The 14,458-nt window shown below is 39.2% G+C and overlaps 1 protein-coding gene across 1 annotated transcript in view; it reads left to right on the forward strand.

The window, feature by feature from the left end:
- The window catches only part of HDAC8 (histone deacetylase 8), a 179,909-nt gene that overhangs the window by 53,234 nt on the left and 112,217 nt on the right, over positions 1-14,458 (forward strand). The window lies entirely within an intron of this gene.

Genomic DNA, 14,458 nt, shown 5'->3' on the forward strand with positions numbered 1-14,458 from the left:
ATTTATCAGACAGACCTGCTTTGACTGACCAGCTGCAAGAAGTGATCATCAGCTCAGTTCAGTTGCTCAGTTGTGTCCGACTCTTTGTGACCCCATGAACTGCAGCACTCCAGGCCTCCCTGTCCATCAGCAACTCCCGGAGTTTACCCAAACTCATAACCATTGAGTCGGTGATGCCATCCAACCATCTCATCCTCTGTTGTCCCCTTCTCCTGCCCTCAATCTTTCCCAGCATCAGGGTCTTTTCAAATGAATCAGCCCTTCGCATCATGTGGCCAAAATATTGGAGTTTCAGCTTCAACATCAGTCCTTCCAATGAACACCCAGGACTGATCTCCTTTAGGATGGACTGGTTGGATCTCCTTGCAGTCCAAGGGACTCTCAAGAGTCTTCTCCAACACCACAGTTCTAAAGCATCAGTTCTTCGGCGCTCAGCTTTCTTTATAGTCCAACTCTCACATCCATACATGACCAATGGAAAAACCATAGCCTTAACTAGATGGACCTTTGTTGACAAAGTAATGTCTCTGTTTTTTAATATGCTATCTAGGTTGGTCCTAACTTTCCTTCCAAGGAGTAAGTGTCTTTTAGTTTCATGGCTGCAGTCATCATCTGCAGTGATTTTGGAGCCCAAAAAACTAAAGTCAGCCACCATTTCCACTGTTTCCCCATCTATTTGCCATGAAGTGATGGGCCCGGATGCCATGATCTTAGTTTTCTGAATGTTGAGCTTTAAGCCAACTTTTTCACTCTCCTCTTTCACTTTCATCAAGAGACTCTTTAGTTCTTCTTCACTCTCTGCCATAGGGTGGTGTCATCTGCATATCTGAGGTTATTGATATTTCTCCCAGCAATCTTGATTCCACCTTGTGCTTCCTCCAGCCCAGCGTTTCTCATGATGTACTCTGCATATAAGTTAAATAAGCAGGGTGACAATATACAGCCTTGACATACTCCTTTTCCTATTTGGAACCAGTCTGTTGTTCCATGTCCAGTTCTAACTGTTGCTTTCTGAACTGCATACAGGTTTCTCAAGAGACAGGTCAGGTGGTCTGGTATTCCCATCTCTTTCAGAATTTTCCACAGTTTATTGTGATCCACACAGTCAAAGGCTTTGGCATAGTCAATAAAGCAGAAATAGATGTTTTTCTGGAACTCTCTTGCTTTTTCCATAATCCAGCAGATGTTGGCAATTTGATCTCTGGTTCCTCTGCCTTTTCTAAATCCAGCTTGAGCATCTGGAAGTTCACGGTTCATGTATTGCTAAAGCCTGGCTTGGAGAATTTTGAGCATTACTTTACCAGCATGTGAGATGGGTGCAATTGTGTGGTAGGTTGAACATTCTTTGGCATTGCCTTTCTTTGGGATTGGAATGAAAACTGACCTTTTCCAGTCCTGTGGCCCCTAAGTTTTCCAAATTTGCTGACATATTAAGTGTAGCACTTCCACAGCATCATCTTTCAGGATTTGAAATAGCTCAACTGGAATTCCATCACCTCCACTAGCTTTGTTCATAGTCATGCTTTCTAAGGCCCCCTTGACTTCACATTCCAGGATGTCTGGCTCTAGGTGAATGATCACACCATTGTGATTATCTGGATCATGAAGATCTTTTTTGTACAGTTCTTCTGTGTATTATTGCCACCTCTTCTTAATATCTTCTGCTTCTATTAGGTCCATACCATTTCTGTCCTTTATTGAGCCTATCTTTGCATGAAATGTTCCCTTGGTATCTCTAATTTTCTTGAAGAGATCTCTAGCCTTTCCCATTCTATTGTTTTCCTCTATTTCTTTGCATTGATCGCTAAGGAAGTCTTTCTTATCTCTCCTTGCTATTCTTTGGAACTCTGCATTCAAATGGGAATATCTTTCATTTTCTCCTTTGCTTTTCACTTCTCTTCTTTTCACAGCTATTTATAAAGCTGCCTCAGACAGCCATATCATATCATATCATAGTAATAATATATTCTAGACAAGTTGAGTAAATTATTTAGACAGTCTGGACCTTAGTTTCCTCACCTATAAAATGGGAATCATTGTGACTATTAAGTGTATTGATGTAGATAAAATGCTAAGAACAGTGGCTGGCATAAATAAATAAAATATACAAATATATTACTAATATACATTGAGGGATAAATAAGAAACATGTCCCTGGTTGTGAGGGACAGAAATATTAGTAAAATCCCTCACAACCAGGGACATGTTTCTTATTTATCCCTCAATGCTGAGAATTTGGTATCCAGTAAGTGCTTAATAAATTAAAAAACCTGAACATGATGCTGGCATACTGGATGCTATGTGGATTTAGCCTAACAGCTCTTGATGACACAGAACTCATGGAACAAAATTTTTTAACATATATAAATGAAATATTATCATTTTATATGAACAAATGTGAGTATGAATAAAGCCAAATACTAGAAAATTTATATTTGAGTTTTATATTTAGATAAGGTGTTAGTACAGGCATTCAGCAAATTTTCCTTCTGTAGAAGAAAAGCTTCATAGAGATAGAATCTAGGAACTGTTTGAGAAAAGAACTTAACATTTATTAAGCACCAGTTATATCCCATGTAAGAATATCCATATGCCAGATCCTCTACATAATTATCTCATTTATATCTCTTAGCAACCTGGGAGGTAAGCATTATCCCCCTATGAGAAAATAAGACTCACCAAATAACTTGGCTAGGATCAGCTAATAAAACAGCATAACCAAGGTTGAAAATGAAAGTTTTCAAATTTGGGGCTTATTCCTTTTATCCTTCTTTCAAGGATAAGAATACATGGGAGAAAAATAAGCATTTATAAAACATCTACTTCTGACCAGACAACATGCCGCATGCATTATTTCATTTAGTTCTCAAAGCATTATTTTATTCAGTTCTCACAGTAACCTTATAAGAATGAAGAAGTATTTGTTGAGCACCTGCAGTGTGCCTAACACTTCACTTGGGCTTATATAAGTTACCTCACATGGTCTCCTATCAGCCCAGTGAAACCTGTACTGCCCAACTAGGAAGAAAGCAGGCTGAGCTTCCTTCACATTTGGCTGCCTCCTGAGGCAGCTCTAAAAGACACCCCTCCAGGATGCATATTTCCAAGCATTTTGCAGAACCTGTATTCCACATAATGATGACTTTTTAAAGTACAGTCCAGGTAACACAAAGGTCTTTCCATACCAGTGGCTTTTAATCTTTTGGTGGTCATGGACCCCTTTGAGAATCTGACGCCCTCTCCTCCGAGATAAATGCTTACAATTACACAATTTTGGATACAATTTCAGAGCATTCAGCAATTTGCTAAAGCCCATCAATGGATTCTTTGTTTAAAACAAACAAACAGAAACCCGCTCTAAGGAACAGAAATACATCTTAGGAAACAAGAGAGCTTATTAATGCTTCAGTTATTGAGTTTTACAAGTCTTCTGGAACACTAACACCTATATTTGACCACTCTGTTTCACAAAGTCGATATTAGTCCTGTTTTTCTTTTGGTTTTTCAGCCTTGGCACTATTAACTTTTCTGGTGGTATAATTCTTTGTTGGGCAGTGTTGGGATGCTGTTCTATGTATTATAGGATGCTGAACAGCATCCCTGCCCTGTGCTTATTAGATGCCAGGAGCACACTCCCTGCATCTCCCTGTTTTGACAACCAAGAATGTACCCAGACATTGCCAAATGTCCCCTGGCAGAATCACCCCCTGTTGAGAACTGCTGGTTTGTAATAATTACTGTCTTTACTCCTGAGTCACTCACAAGTAGAAGGGGCCCAAGATCCAGACTTTTTAAAAGTATTTCTTTTTTTCTTGCTTGATTAAGATCTCCTGCAACACTTTTCAATTGGGTTAAGCAAGATGATTCATCTCACAGATTAAATTGTGACCTGAAGTTGTAAAGTTTTTCTTACTGAAGAGACCAAAATAAAGTTCACATAGCTGCCCTGCTTTACTGGTTGAATGATTGAATGATTGACTTATCAAGTCACCCAGTCATTCAAGGAATATTTATTGAATGCCAACAAGTTGTCAGACACAGTGCTGGGCACAGTGCTAAGTGCTGAGGGTACAAAGAAGTAAAACATATCCCTTTGCCCAAAGAACTTACAGTCCAGCAGGGGAGACAGACATACATAGACAACTTCAGTTCACTGTCTTAAAACACTAAGTTAGAGGCATGCACAGTCTATAAGGTCACAGAAGAAAGCAGATTACTTGGACTGGGGCAGGGGCATGGGGGACAGGGAAGATATCCTGAAGATGATGTCTGGCAAGGACCGAGCCAAGAATTAGCCAGGTAAATAAGCATGTGAAAGCATAGGAGGTTAAGGAAACAGCAATAGAAAGGCACACAGCTGTGAAACAGCATGATACCTTTAGGAAATTATAAACGGTGCAGTATTACCAGAACATAAACTTGAAGGCAAGGAATGAAAGGAGATGAGACTAGATAATAACACAGATAATAGCTGACAGTTATTGTGTACTTGTATGCCAGGCAGTATTCTAAGTGCCTTACATGGATATGTCATGTGATTCTCATGATTATAATACATATGGAAACTGAGACAAAAGGAGATTGCGTACCTAGCCCAAAGTGGCACATCATTAGAGCTGAGATTCAAAGCAGCCCATGCTTTTAACTACAGAAAGCTGTGTCATGCTAAAGAACTGAAAATGTACCTGTTGGCAGTACTGAATCATGAAAGGGCAGTGACATGATTAGATCTGTGTTTTGCCGAGATGACTCAGTATAGATTTAAGAGAGGCCAGGCTGGAGACTTGCAATATATCAGGAAAGTGATGAAGAGAGTTAGAAGTAGGGATGAAGATAAGGGAAAGATTTGGGAAATTTTTAGGAGACACAATTAGCACAATTTGAAGATTAATTGGATTATGAAGGTAAATGAGAAGGAGAAATCTAGGACGTCACTGTTTTCTGGTTTGGATAACTGGATGACGTTACTGCATGATGAATACAGGAAGAAGAGCACGGCAAGTAAGCCAATTTTTACGTTGGGTACCAGCTGCCATTAGAACATTCAAGTGGATCTTACCAAGATGCAATTGGATTTATGAGTCTGAAGTTCAAGGAATTTCACAACGGGATATAGGTCTGAGTATCAAGAGCATGTTATTAAAACCATGAGAGTAAACAGATTACCTATGGAGAGTGTATAAGAAGGAGATCATAGAGCCAAGGAGGAAATCTTGAGGAATTTCAGTGTCTAAAGGACCAGCAAAACCGAGCTCACAAAGGAGATTGAAAAAGTATGTCAAGGATAAGCAGTATAGCAGAATGTTTAAAATCATGGACTCTGGATTCAGTCTGTATGATTTTGTATCCTCTAGGCTCAGCCACGTACCAGCTATGTAACTTTAGGCAAGTTAATTCACATTTAAGCCTAGATTGTTTGAGAATTAAATGTACATTAATTAATGTAAAACCCTTAGAATACTGCTTGATAAACACATAGTAAGTATGAGCTAATACTCATAGGGAAGAAAGCCAGAGTAGGATTACAGAAAACAAGTTAAAAGTTTAAATTGAAGAGAATTCTAACATGTGTCAGGTATAGCTGAGAGATCCAATAAGCTATAGACTTACAAGTATAAATTAGAATTTGGCAAATTTGGCAAAATGAAGGCTAATGTTTACTTTGATGAAAAGAATGTCAATTATATGTAGAATCTAAATGATACAAATGAACTTATTTACAAAACAGAGAGTCACATATATAGAAAATAAACTATGGTTACCAAAGGGGAAAGGGGGAAATCAATTAGAGAAGTTTGAGATTAACAGATACAAACAGATATATAACATAGATAAACAACCAGGACCTACAGGGAACTGTATTCAATATCTTATAATAACCTGTAATGGAAAAGAATACACACACACACACACACACACACACACACACACACACACACGTGTATAACTGAATCACTTTGCTGTATACCTGAAGCTAATACAAAATTGTAAATCAACTATACTTCAGTTAAAAAAAAAAATCAGGCGACTTCCTTTGTGGTCTAGTGGTTAAGTAACTCCGCACTTCCACTGCAGAGGGCCTGGGTTTGATCCCTTGTGGGGATTAAGATCACATACGCTGTGTGGCACAGGGGGGAAAAAATGTCAATGAGTAGAAGGGGCAGAGGCCAGACAATGTAGGTTGAGTGGTGAATAGAAGGTAGAGGAAATAACAGCATCAGGTAGAGATCTTTCAAGAAACTTGCCATTTAAGAAAAAAATCTCAAGTGAAGAAAGAAATTTATATAAGGATGCTCACCTTAGCTTTTTGAATGATAGCAAGACTACAGAACTGTCCTAAATGTTCAAGAATGAAGAAATAAGAGATCTGTAGCAGGGATGGGGATGGGGAAAGTGGTAAACAATGGAACAGTAACTGAGAAGAATGGGAGAAGGAGCTGGCCAGAGATGAGTGAAAGGATCATCAAGAAGCCCACAAAGTATGTCTGAAGTTGGAAACCACAGATTGGTAATACCAGTCTGTCCCATGGTGCTGTTTTCTGCAATAGTGACAGAACAGAGAAGGCACATTGCAGGGGTTGACCTGGAGTGTTGATTATTACAGGCAAAGGGACAGAGGTTTAAGGTGATGGTGAAAGAGGGTCCGAGAGTATAATCAGGTGGTCTAGGCGGGATGTGGGGCCAAAGTGGGGCAGGCAAACCAGGCGAAAACAGCAGGGCACTGGGGTGTCTTTGTGAGGTCAGAAAACAGAGAGTGGGGTAAAAGCACATGACAACTGGTAGGACCAGAACTTGGACTCAGTGTAAAATATTGGAGGCCACATAGTAGAAAGGGCATAGATTTTTTTTTCTCACATTTTTTTTCATTTATTTTTATTAGTTGGAGGCTAATTACTTTACAATATTGAAGTGGGTTTTGTCATACATTGACATGAATCAGCCATGGAGTTACATGTATTCCCCATCCCGATCCCCCCTCCCACCTCCCTCTCCACCCGATTCCTCTGGGTCTTCCCAGTGCACCAGGCCCGAGCACTTGTCTCAAGGGCATAGATTTTTAAATCAGACATACCGGAATTTGATTTACAGCTCTAATATTGAATAGTTATATGACTTTAGACAAGCTCCTTGAACTCTATAAACTTCAGTTTTCTTATGTTTAAAGAAAGTATAATGACCCCTGTCTCACAGAAAAACCGGCACATGGTCATGGTTCAATAGCTGTTAGCACTGCCCCCATCTCTCCCACTTAAGACTTAATGGGCACCGATTATGACACATTCTTTTCTGGGGACACCAAGATAAAGGTCACTTCACTTCTTTTTGGGCTTCCCTTGTGGTTCACCTGGTAAAGAATCTGCCTGCAATGAGGGAGGCCTGGCTTTGATCCCTGGGTTGGGAAGATCCCCTGGAGAAGGGAAAGGCTTACCCATTCCAGTATTCTGGCCTGGAGAATTCCATGGACTGTATAGTCCATGGGGTCGCAAAGAGTCAGGCATGACTGAGCGACTTTCACTTTCACTTTCTTTTCACTTCTTTTTAGGAACTCGGGTTCACAAAAGTGGCACAAATACAAGTAGGTAAACCACAGTACAGTGTAAACAGATAAATTGCAGTTCTAGTTGCAAAGTACAATAATAGCAGGTTGCACACCGTACTGTGGGAATGCAGTGAAGATGTGACTAGTAGTGCCTAATGGAGTGAGGGGAGGCTTCCCTGCAAAGCTGTTCACAACCTAATTTTTAGTTCTAATGCTGCTTGAAAGAAAGTAGCAGGATATGGGGAGATGACACCTTAAGGGCAAACAGTTGAGAAGCTTTTGCTTTTATTTCCCTAGACAGTGTTCCAAGGGGCAACAGGTTCAAGAGAAGGTGTTTGTTTAAGGAAAATAACCTGTGGGGGTCTGATAACTTCAGAGAGGTGTGGGATCAAGTGAGAGGCATTTAAGATGATTGAGAGGAAAGGCAGTAATTAAGAGCTCAAGGTTTTGGGGCAGATAAAATCTGGAGCCCAAGTTAGGGATTTACTGCTAAACAAAATACAAAATAATCCTTTCTCTAAAATTGAGGGGAAAGATGGGGGAATTCCCTGGCAGTCCAGTAATTAGGACTCTATGCTTTCACTGCTGTGCCCCAGGTTTAATCACTGGTCAGGGAACTAAGATCCTGCAAGCTGTGCAGCACAGCCAAAAAAAAAGTTGAGGGGAAAGAAGAAAAGATAAAAATAGACAAAGATAATTTACATCTAATAAGAGGAAAGTAGTCCATTTCTGGAAATTGCATTCTATCTGTATGCAGTTTTTCTTGGTTTTTATAAACCAAGAATATTTCCTTAATATGCTCACAACAAATTTGAGAAGCTAATTTCTACAATGGATAGAGCTGTCAACTGTTGGTGAAATGGGAGCAACAGAAATAAAGAGCCTCCAAACCCTCCCCTCTGCACCTAGACAAAGGGGGTGCCGTGGGCTACAAGCAGCAGGAAAGAGCAGTGACAGGGAGCGGCCACCTCCTCTCACCTGCTTTCACCTTCAGTTCTTATCACTTACTGTATGAGGTCCTGTTGCCCACTCTAATCTTCTTTTGCTCCAATTCACATACAAGCATACAACATGAAGCAAATTTCCAACCTTAATTTTGCCCACTTCTGAGTAGAATTGGCAGCCCATGTGGCAGCTGTGCTGACTTAATAGACCCAAAAGCATTTGGCTGCACTACACTCTCTCCTGACCTTTGCAGCCAGCAACTTCTCCTTTCTGGGATAATATCCCACAGTTACTTCCCTGGCATGCACCTCCAGGAAGTAGACCTTCCGAAATGAGACTTGCTGGCAGTGATATGGAGCTAGTGTCTCTGCCTAGCCCAACTAGGAACATGGTAGGGGGTAGACTCCGGCACTGGGAATTTACCAGCTGCTTTATCCCTAATATCTCTTCAGATTGCACCATTTAATAAAATCAGATGAATTAATTAAACTCTGCATTGTAGAGACCATCAGTTAATTGCTGCTTTCTTGCTTCTGCTCTAATCACATGCCAAAGTAACAAAATGTCTGTACAAATTGGAACTGGACTCCTTGTCCTTTTACTATTAACATGAAAAATGTCTACATTTCCTGCTAGATCACACATTGGGCTTGTAAACTTTAAGACTTTTTATAACCAGGAAAAAATTCCAGGGTAGGAAGAGTATTCTCATAAAGAGAGAGAATTTCTTCCAAAGTGATGAAGAAAACAATTTCTTCTCAGAGGAATATGACAGAGAGATGAGGACCCAGGAAGGTGAAGAGGCTCTGCTTCTTTAAAGAGAATTAGCAGACTCCATTGAAAAGAAGCATAAAAGAAAGGAAACTACCATTAATTAGGCACTTATGTGTGTGTGCTAAGTCCCTTCAGTTGTGTCCGACTCTTTGCAACCTCATGGGCTGTAGTCCACCAGGCTCCCCTGTCCATGGGATTCTCTAAGCAAGAATACTGGAGGGGGTTGCCATACCTTTCTCCAGGAAATCTTCCTGACCCAGGGATCGAATCTGTGTCTCTTATGTTTCCTGCATTGCAGGCAGATTCTTTACCACTACCACCACCTAGGAAAAGCAAAGGTGAAGACCCAAGTCCTGCTCTGGGAAGATTCAAAATCCAAAGGGGCCACATGGTTGGAAACATTGGCTTGAATCCAATTAAAGAGGCAAAAGGTGGAGCTAGGTTTTGTAGGCCTGAAGCTAACACGGTTTAGGGGCTTTTGGGGGGAGGTGGCATTATTTAAGAAGAAGAATATAAACTTAGGTATAAGTAACTATTTGGAATGATAAAAGATACTGCAACAACTTAAAAAGCTGAAGGCTTTAACAAACATGACAAAATCTAAAGCCATTCTAACATGTTTTATTAATTAAATCCATGATGCAGCTATAGTACTTTTTTTTCCTACATCTTTTTGGCTGCATATGCTTCTGTAATGTCATTTTCAATAGAAAGAATAGAAAGATAATTCAATCATTTCCCTAGTGTGTTTTGTCAAAACATGTTTTTTATTATTCATAAATGTGTATGAGTCTGCCCGGACTGCCATAACAAAATACCACAAAATGGATGGCTTAAACAGAAATTTATTTCCCACTATTCTGGAGGCTAGAAGTCCCAGATCAAGGTCCAACAGGGTTCAGTTTCTAAGGAGAGACTTTCATGACCTTTTGTCTTAGTGCACACAGAGAAGGATCTCACTTCTGCTTCTTATAAAGCCACTGATTTCTGGGCTCCACACTTCTGACCTCATTTAACCTTAATAACCTTCTAAAGGGCCTATGTCCAAATACATTGGGTGTTAGGGCTTCAGCATATGAACTTCAGGGGTTGGGGAGGACATATTTCAGTCCATAGTGGATGAGATGCATAAAACATGTGACTGTACACATAGCTGTACTCACTATTTGGAGTACTATTTGGAGGAGGTTTGGGTTCTTCAAAAACAGGAATTTGGGGGAGTCCAGTGGTTAGGACTCTGCACTTTCACTGCCGAGGGCCCAGGTTCAATCCCTGGTCAAAGGAACTAAGATTCCACAAGATGTGGGGTGCAGCAAAAAAAAAAAAAAAACCCAAGAATTTTAATAAATTCCATTTTATACAATTTCCATGGGGAAAAAAAGCATTATTATTTATTTATAGTTGTACATACTGAATTGACTATAGTTTTGAAGGGAAGAAACTTTCATTTTGACTAGGCATCACATCATTAAAAATACAAATCCTTCACTTAAAATTTAAATGTGATGATTAGAATCATTTTCCCCAGACTAACTTTGGACTTTGTACATTTCAAGCTCTGTTTCTCCTCTGTTCCCCAACATCTCTAAGACAAAGCACTATAAGATATATTCATATGGCTGTACTAACTCAATCAACTCTGGTATTCTTGCCTGGGAAATCCCATGGACAGAGGAGCCTGGCAGGCTACATACAGTTCATGTGGCCACAAAGAGTTGGACACAAGACTCAGTGACTAAACAACAGTACTAACTCTGACTCCCTTTGTGTGTGTGAGTGTGTATAAAGATGCTGGGTGAGTTGAGACATTGGGTTATGAGAATATTCCTAAAGCCATTCCTATACTATTAGCAGTAAATTAACTATACACACAAGTCATTGCAAACCACATAAATATATCCCACTAAACCCAAACTAAATCTATTCACAACTCAATTTCCTCTTAGCCACTCCAGTTTCACCCAACACAAGGGGGATGTCTGATGGAAGAAAAGTCAGACTGGAGAAAAGTCGTAACTAAATATGGTTTAATATCTTACTTTGAAAATTAGATTACATATATATATATAGTGTAGGACATGATTGAGCAACTGAGCATGCATGCATATATATACATATATATTCTTGTAAAATAATCTTAGGGCCCCTCCTACAACCTTGGAAAGGGTCTGTCCAAGTAAGAGACTTTGAAAATTTATGATTAGTGTCATGGTAAATTAGCCTCCAAAAAAAGATATATTCACTGTTGCTCTAGGAGATCAGCAAAAGCTTTACTAGGAAGATAATGCTGCTGTGCTGAGTGCCAGTCGTGTCCAACTCTTTGTGACCCCATGGACTGTAGCCTACCAGGCTCCTTTGTCCATGGGATTTCTCAGGCAATAATACTGCAGTGAGTTGTCATTTCCTTCTCCAAAGGAGGTAATATTTGAGTTGAATCTTTAAAGGTACTCAAGGGGAAGGACATTTCAGGGAAACTGACTGCATGTATGAAACCAGAGAGAGGTAAAATAACCCATAGTCTTGGGGAACTATAAATAGTTTACTATGTTTGTAGGGTATTTGAGGAAACAGTGGGAGATGAAGCAGCAGAGGCAGACCTGCAATTGAAAGACATCAGGCTCTTGGAAAGTTATGGAAATTCTTGCTTATATTCTTCTCTAAGCTACCTTAAGTTCTCTTACCTTTATTGGGAGGAAGAAGTTAGTTTTATCTGTTCCTATTATGGGTGTGATAGAACAACTAGACAGAAAATCTGGAAAGATAAAGAACTCAACACCATCAACCAAAAGGATCTAATTGATATTTATAGAACACTTCACCCAATAAAAGTAGAATATACATTCTTCTCAAGCATCCATGGAACATATATCAAAATATACCATATAAAAATGATGGAGTAGGCAATGCCAAGCCCCCATCACTCCACAGAAACATAGAAAAACAAATAGAAACTGTCAGAAACAACTTTGTTAAAACTCTGGAAGGGTCAAAGCTTTGCAGCAGACAAATGCCAAATCAAGGAAAAATCAACTTTAAAATGGTAAGAAACCAGTGAATTACCATTTCATACCCATTAAAGTGTTAGTCACTCAGTGTGTCCAACTCTTTGCAACCCCATAGATTGTAGCCTGCCAGGCTCCTCTGTCAGTGGAATTCTCTAGGCAAGAATACTGGAGTGGATTGCCATTCCCTTCTCCATTAAGATGGATATTATTTTTAAAATGGAAAATGATAAGTGTTAGTAAGGATGTCGAAAAATTGGAACCTTTGTGCCTTACTGATTGGAATGTAAAATTGTGTAGTTACTGTGGAAAATAGCTTGACAGTTCCCCCAAAAGTTAAACATAAATTTACCACATGACCCAGCACTTCTATCTCTGGGTATATTACCAAAAGAATTGAAAGCATATACTTGTATATCAATGTTATTACAGCATTATTTTAAAAAGCGAAAAGGTAAAAACAACCCAAATATACATCAAAAGATAAATAAAAAGCAAGTACGACATTTACATACAATGGAATATTATTCTGCCTTAAAAAGGAATGAAACTCTAATATATACTACAATATGGATAAACCTTAAAAATAGTATGCTAAGTGAAATAATCCAGACACAGACTGACAAACAATGTATAATTCCACTTATATGAGTACTTAGAGTAGGCAAAATTATAGAGACATTAAGTAGATTTGGACTTTACCAGGGGCTGGGGGGAAGGAAGAATAGGGAGTTATTGTTTAATGGGTATGTTCCATGCCTATGTTTACAGTGATGAAAAAGTTCTGGAAATGCATAGTGGTGGTGGTTCCACAGCTTTGTGAATGTACTTAATGCCACTGAATTGAACACTTAGAAATGGCTAAAATGATTTAAAAAAATTTTTTTTTGCGACAAGATGTTAGAAAATATAGTTGAAGAAATCTCTTAAGAAAGCAAAAAGTAGAGAAATGAAAAATGGAAAAGAGAAAAATAAGAAAATTAAAGAATTAGCCCATGAGGTCCAACATCCAATAAGAATAATTCCTGAGAAGAAAATTAAGGAGAGGAAATTATCAAAGAAATAATAAAAGAAAATCTCCCCTAAACCCAAGGACATAGATTTCTAGACTGACAGGGCCCACTGGTTGCCCAGCACCATGAGGGAAAAACATATATCAAGTCATATTATAAAACTATAGAACAAAGGGGGGAAAAGAGATTATTCTGGAAGCTATAAAGCTTCTAGGGAGAAAATGTTGGGGTCATACAAAAAGGTTCCAAAATCAGAATGGCTTTAGACTTCGTACCAACAATAGTGAAAGCCTGAAGACATTAGGCCTTGGATTCTATGCTACCAGTCAATTGCAAGGATATCCAACTACCAATGCAAACTATTAATCAATTGGAATGATAGAATACAGATATTTTCAAATATGCACATTCAGAAATCTTGGAGTAGGTACCCCCCAAAAATGTGGGCAATAGATCCAGAAAACAGAAGACATATGATCCAGGAAACTGAGGATCCAATACAGTATAGAACAGCAGGGATATCTCAGGATGATATTGAGGAGAAGATCCCACATACAAGCTGAGCCAAAGGCATAGAAATCAAATGTGAAGAGAAGATAGAATTCACAGATTGCCTGGTGTGGTTGACAATACTGAGAAGAATATCACAATTTTGTCAAAGAGTATGACAAGAGTTAGTGATAAATACATAGAAGTGGATATATTAATACGTTAGTGAGAGGTACTTAGAAAGCTAAACAACATATATAATGTGAGGTAATTATTAATTCCAGAAAAAAATTTCCAAGGAAAGAAAGTGGCCATAGTATATAGTACATAACTCAGCTGTGAATAGTATTTGTTGTCACCATAATTTTAAATACTGAATGTTCAGTTCAGCTCAGTCGCTCAGTCATGTCTGACTCTATGCAACCCCATGGACTGCAGCACGCCAGGCTTCCCTGTCCATCACCAACTCCCAGAGCGTGCTCAAACTCATGTCCATCATGTCAGTGATGTCATCCAACCATCTTATCCTCTGTCGTCCCCTTTTCCGCCCACCTTCAATCTTTCCCAGCATCAGGGTCTTTTCTAACAGGTCAGTTCATCACATCAGGTGGCCAAAGTATTGGAGTTTCAGCTTCAGTGTCAGTCCTTCCAATGAATATTCAGGACTGATTTCCTTTAGGATTGACTGGTTGGAT

This window comes from Cervus canadensis, chromosome X (assembly GCF_019320065.1).
Source record: "Cervus canadensis isolate Bull #8, Minnesota chromosome X, ASM1932006v1, whole genome shotgun sequence".
Classification (NCBI taxonomy): Eukaryota; Metazoa; Chordata; class Mammalia; order Artiodactyla; family Cervidae; genus Cervus; species Cervus canadensis.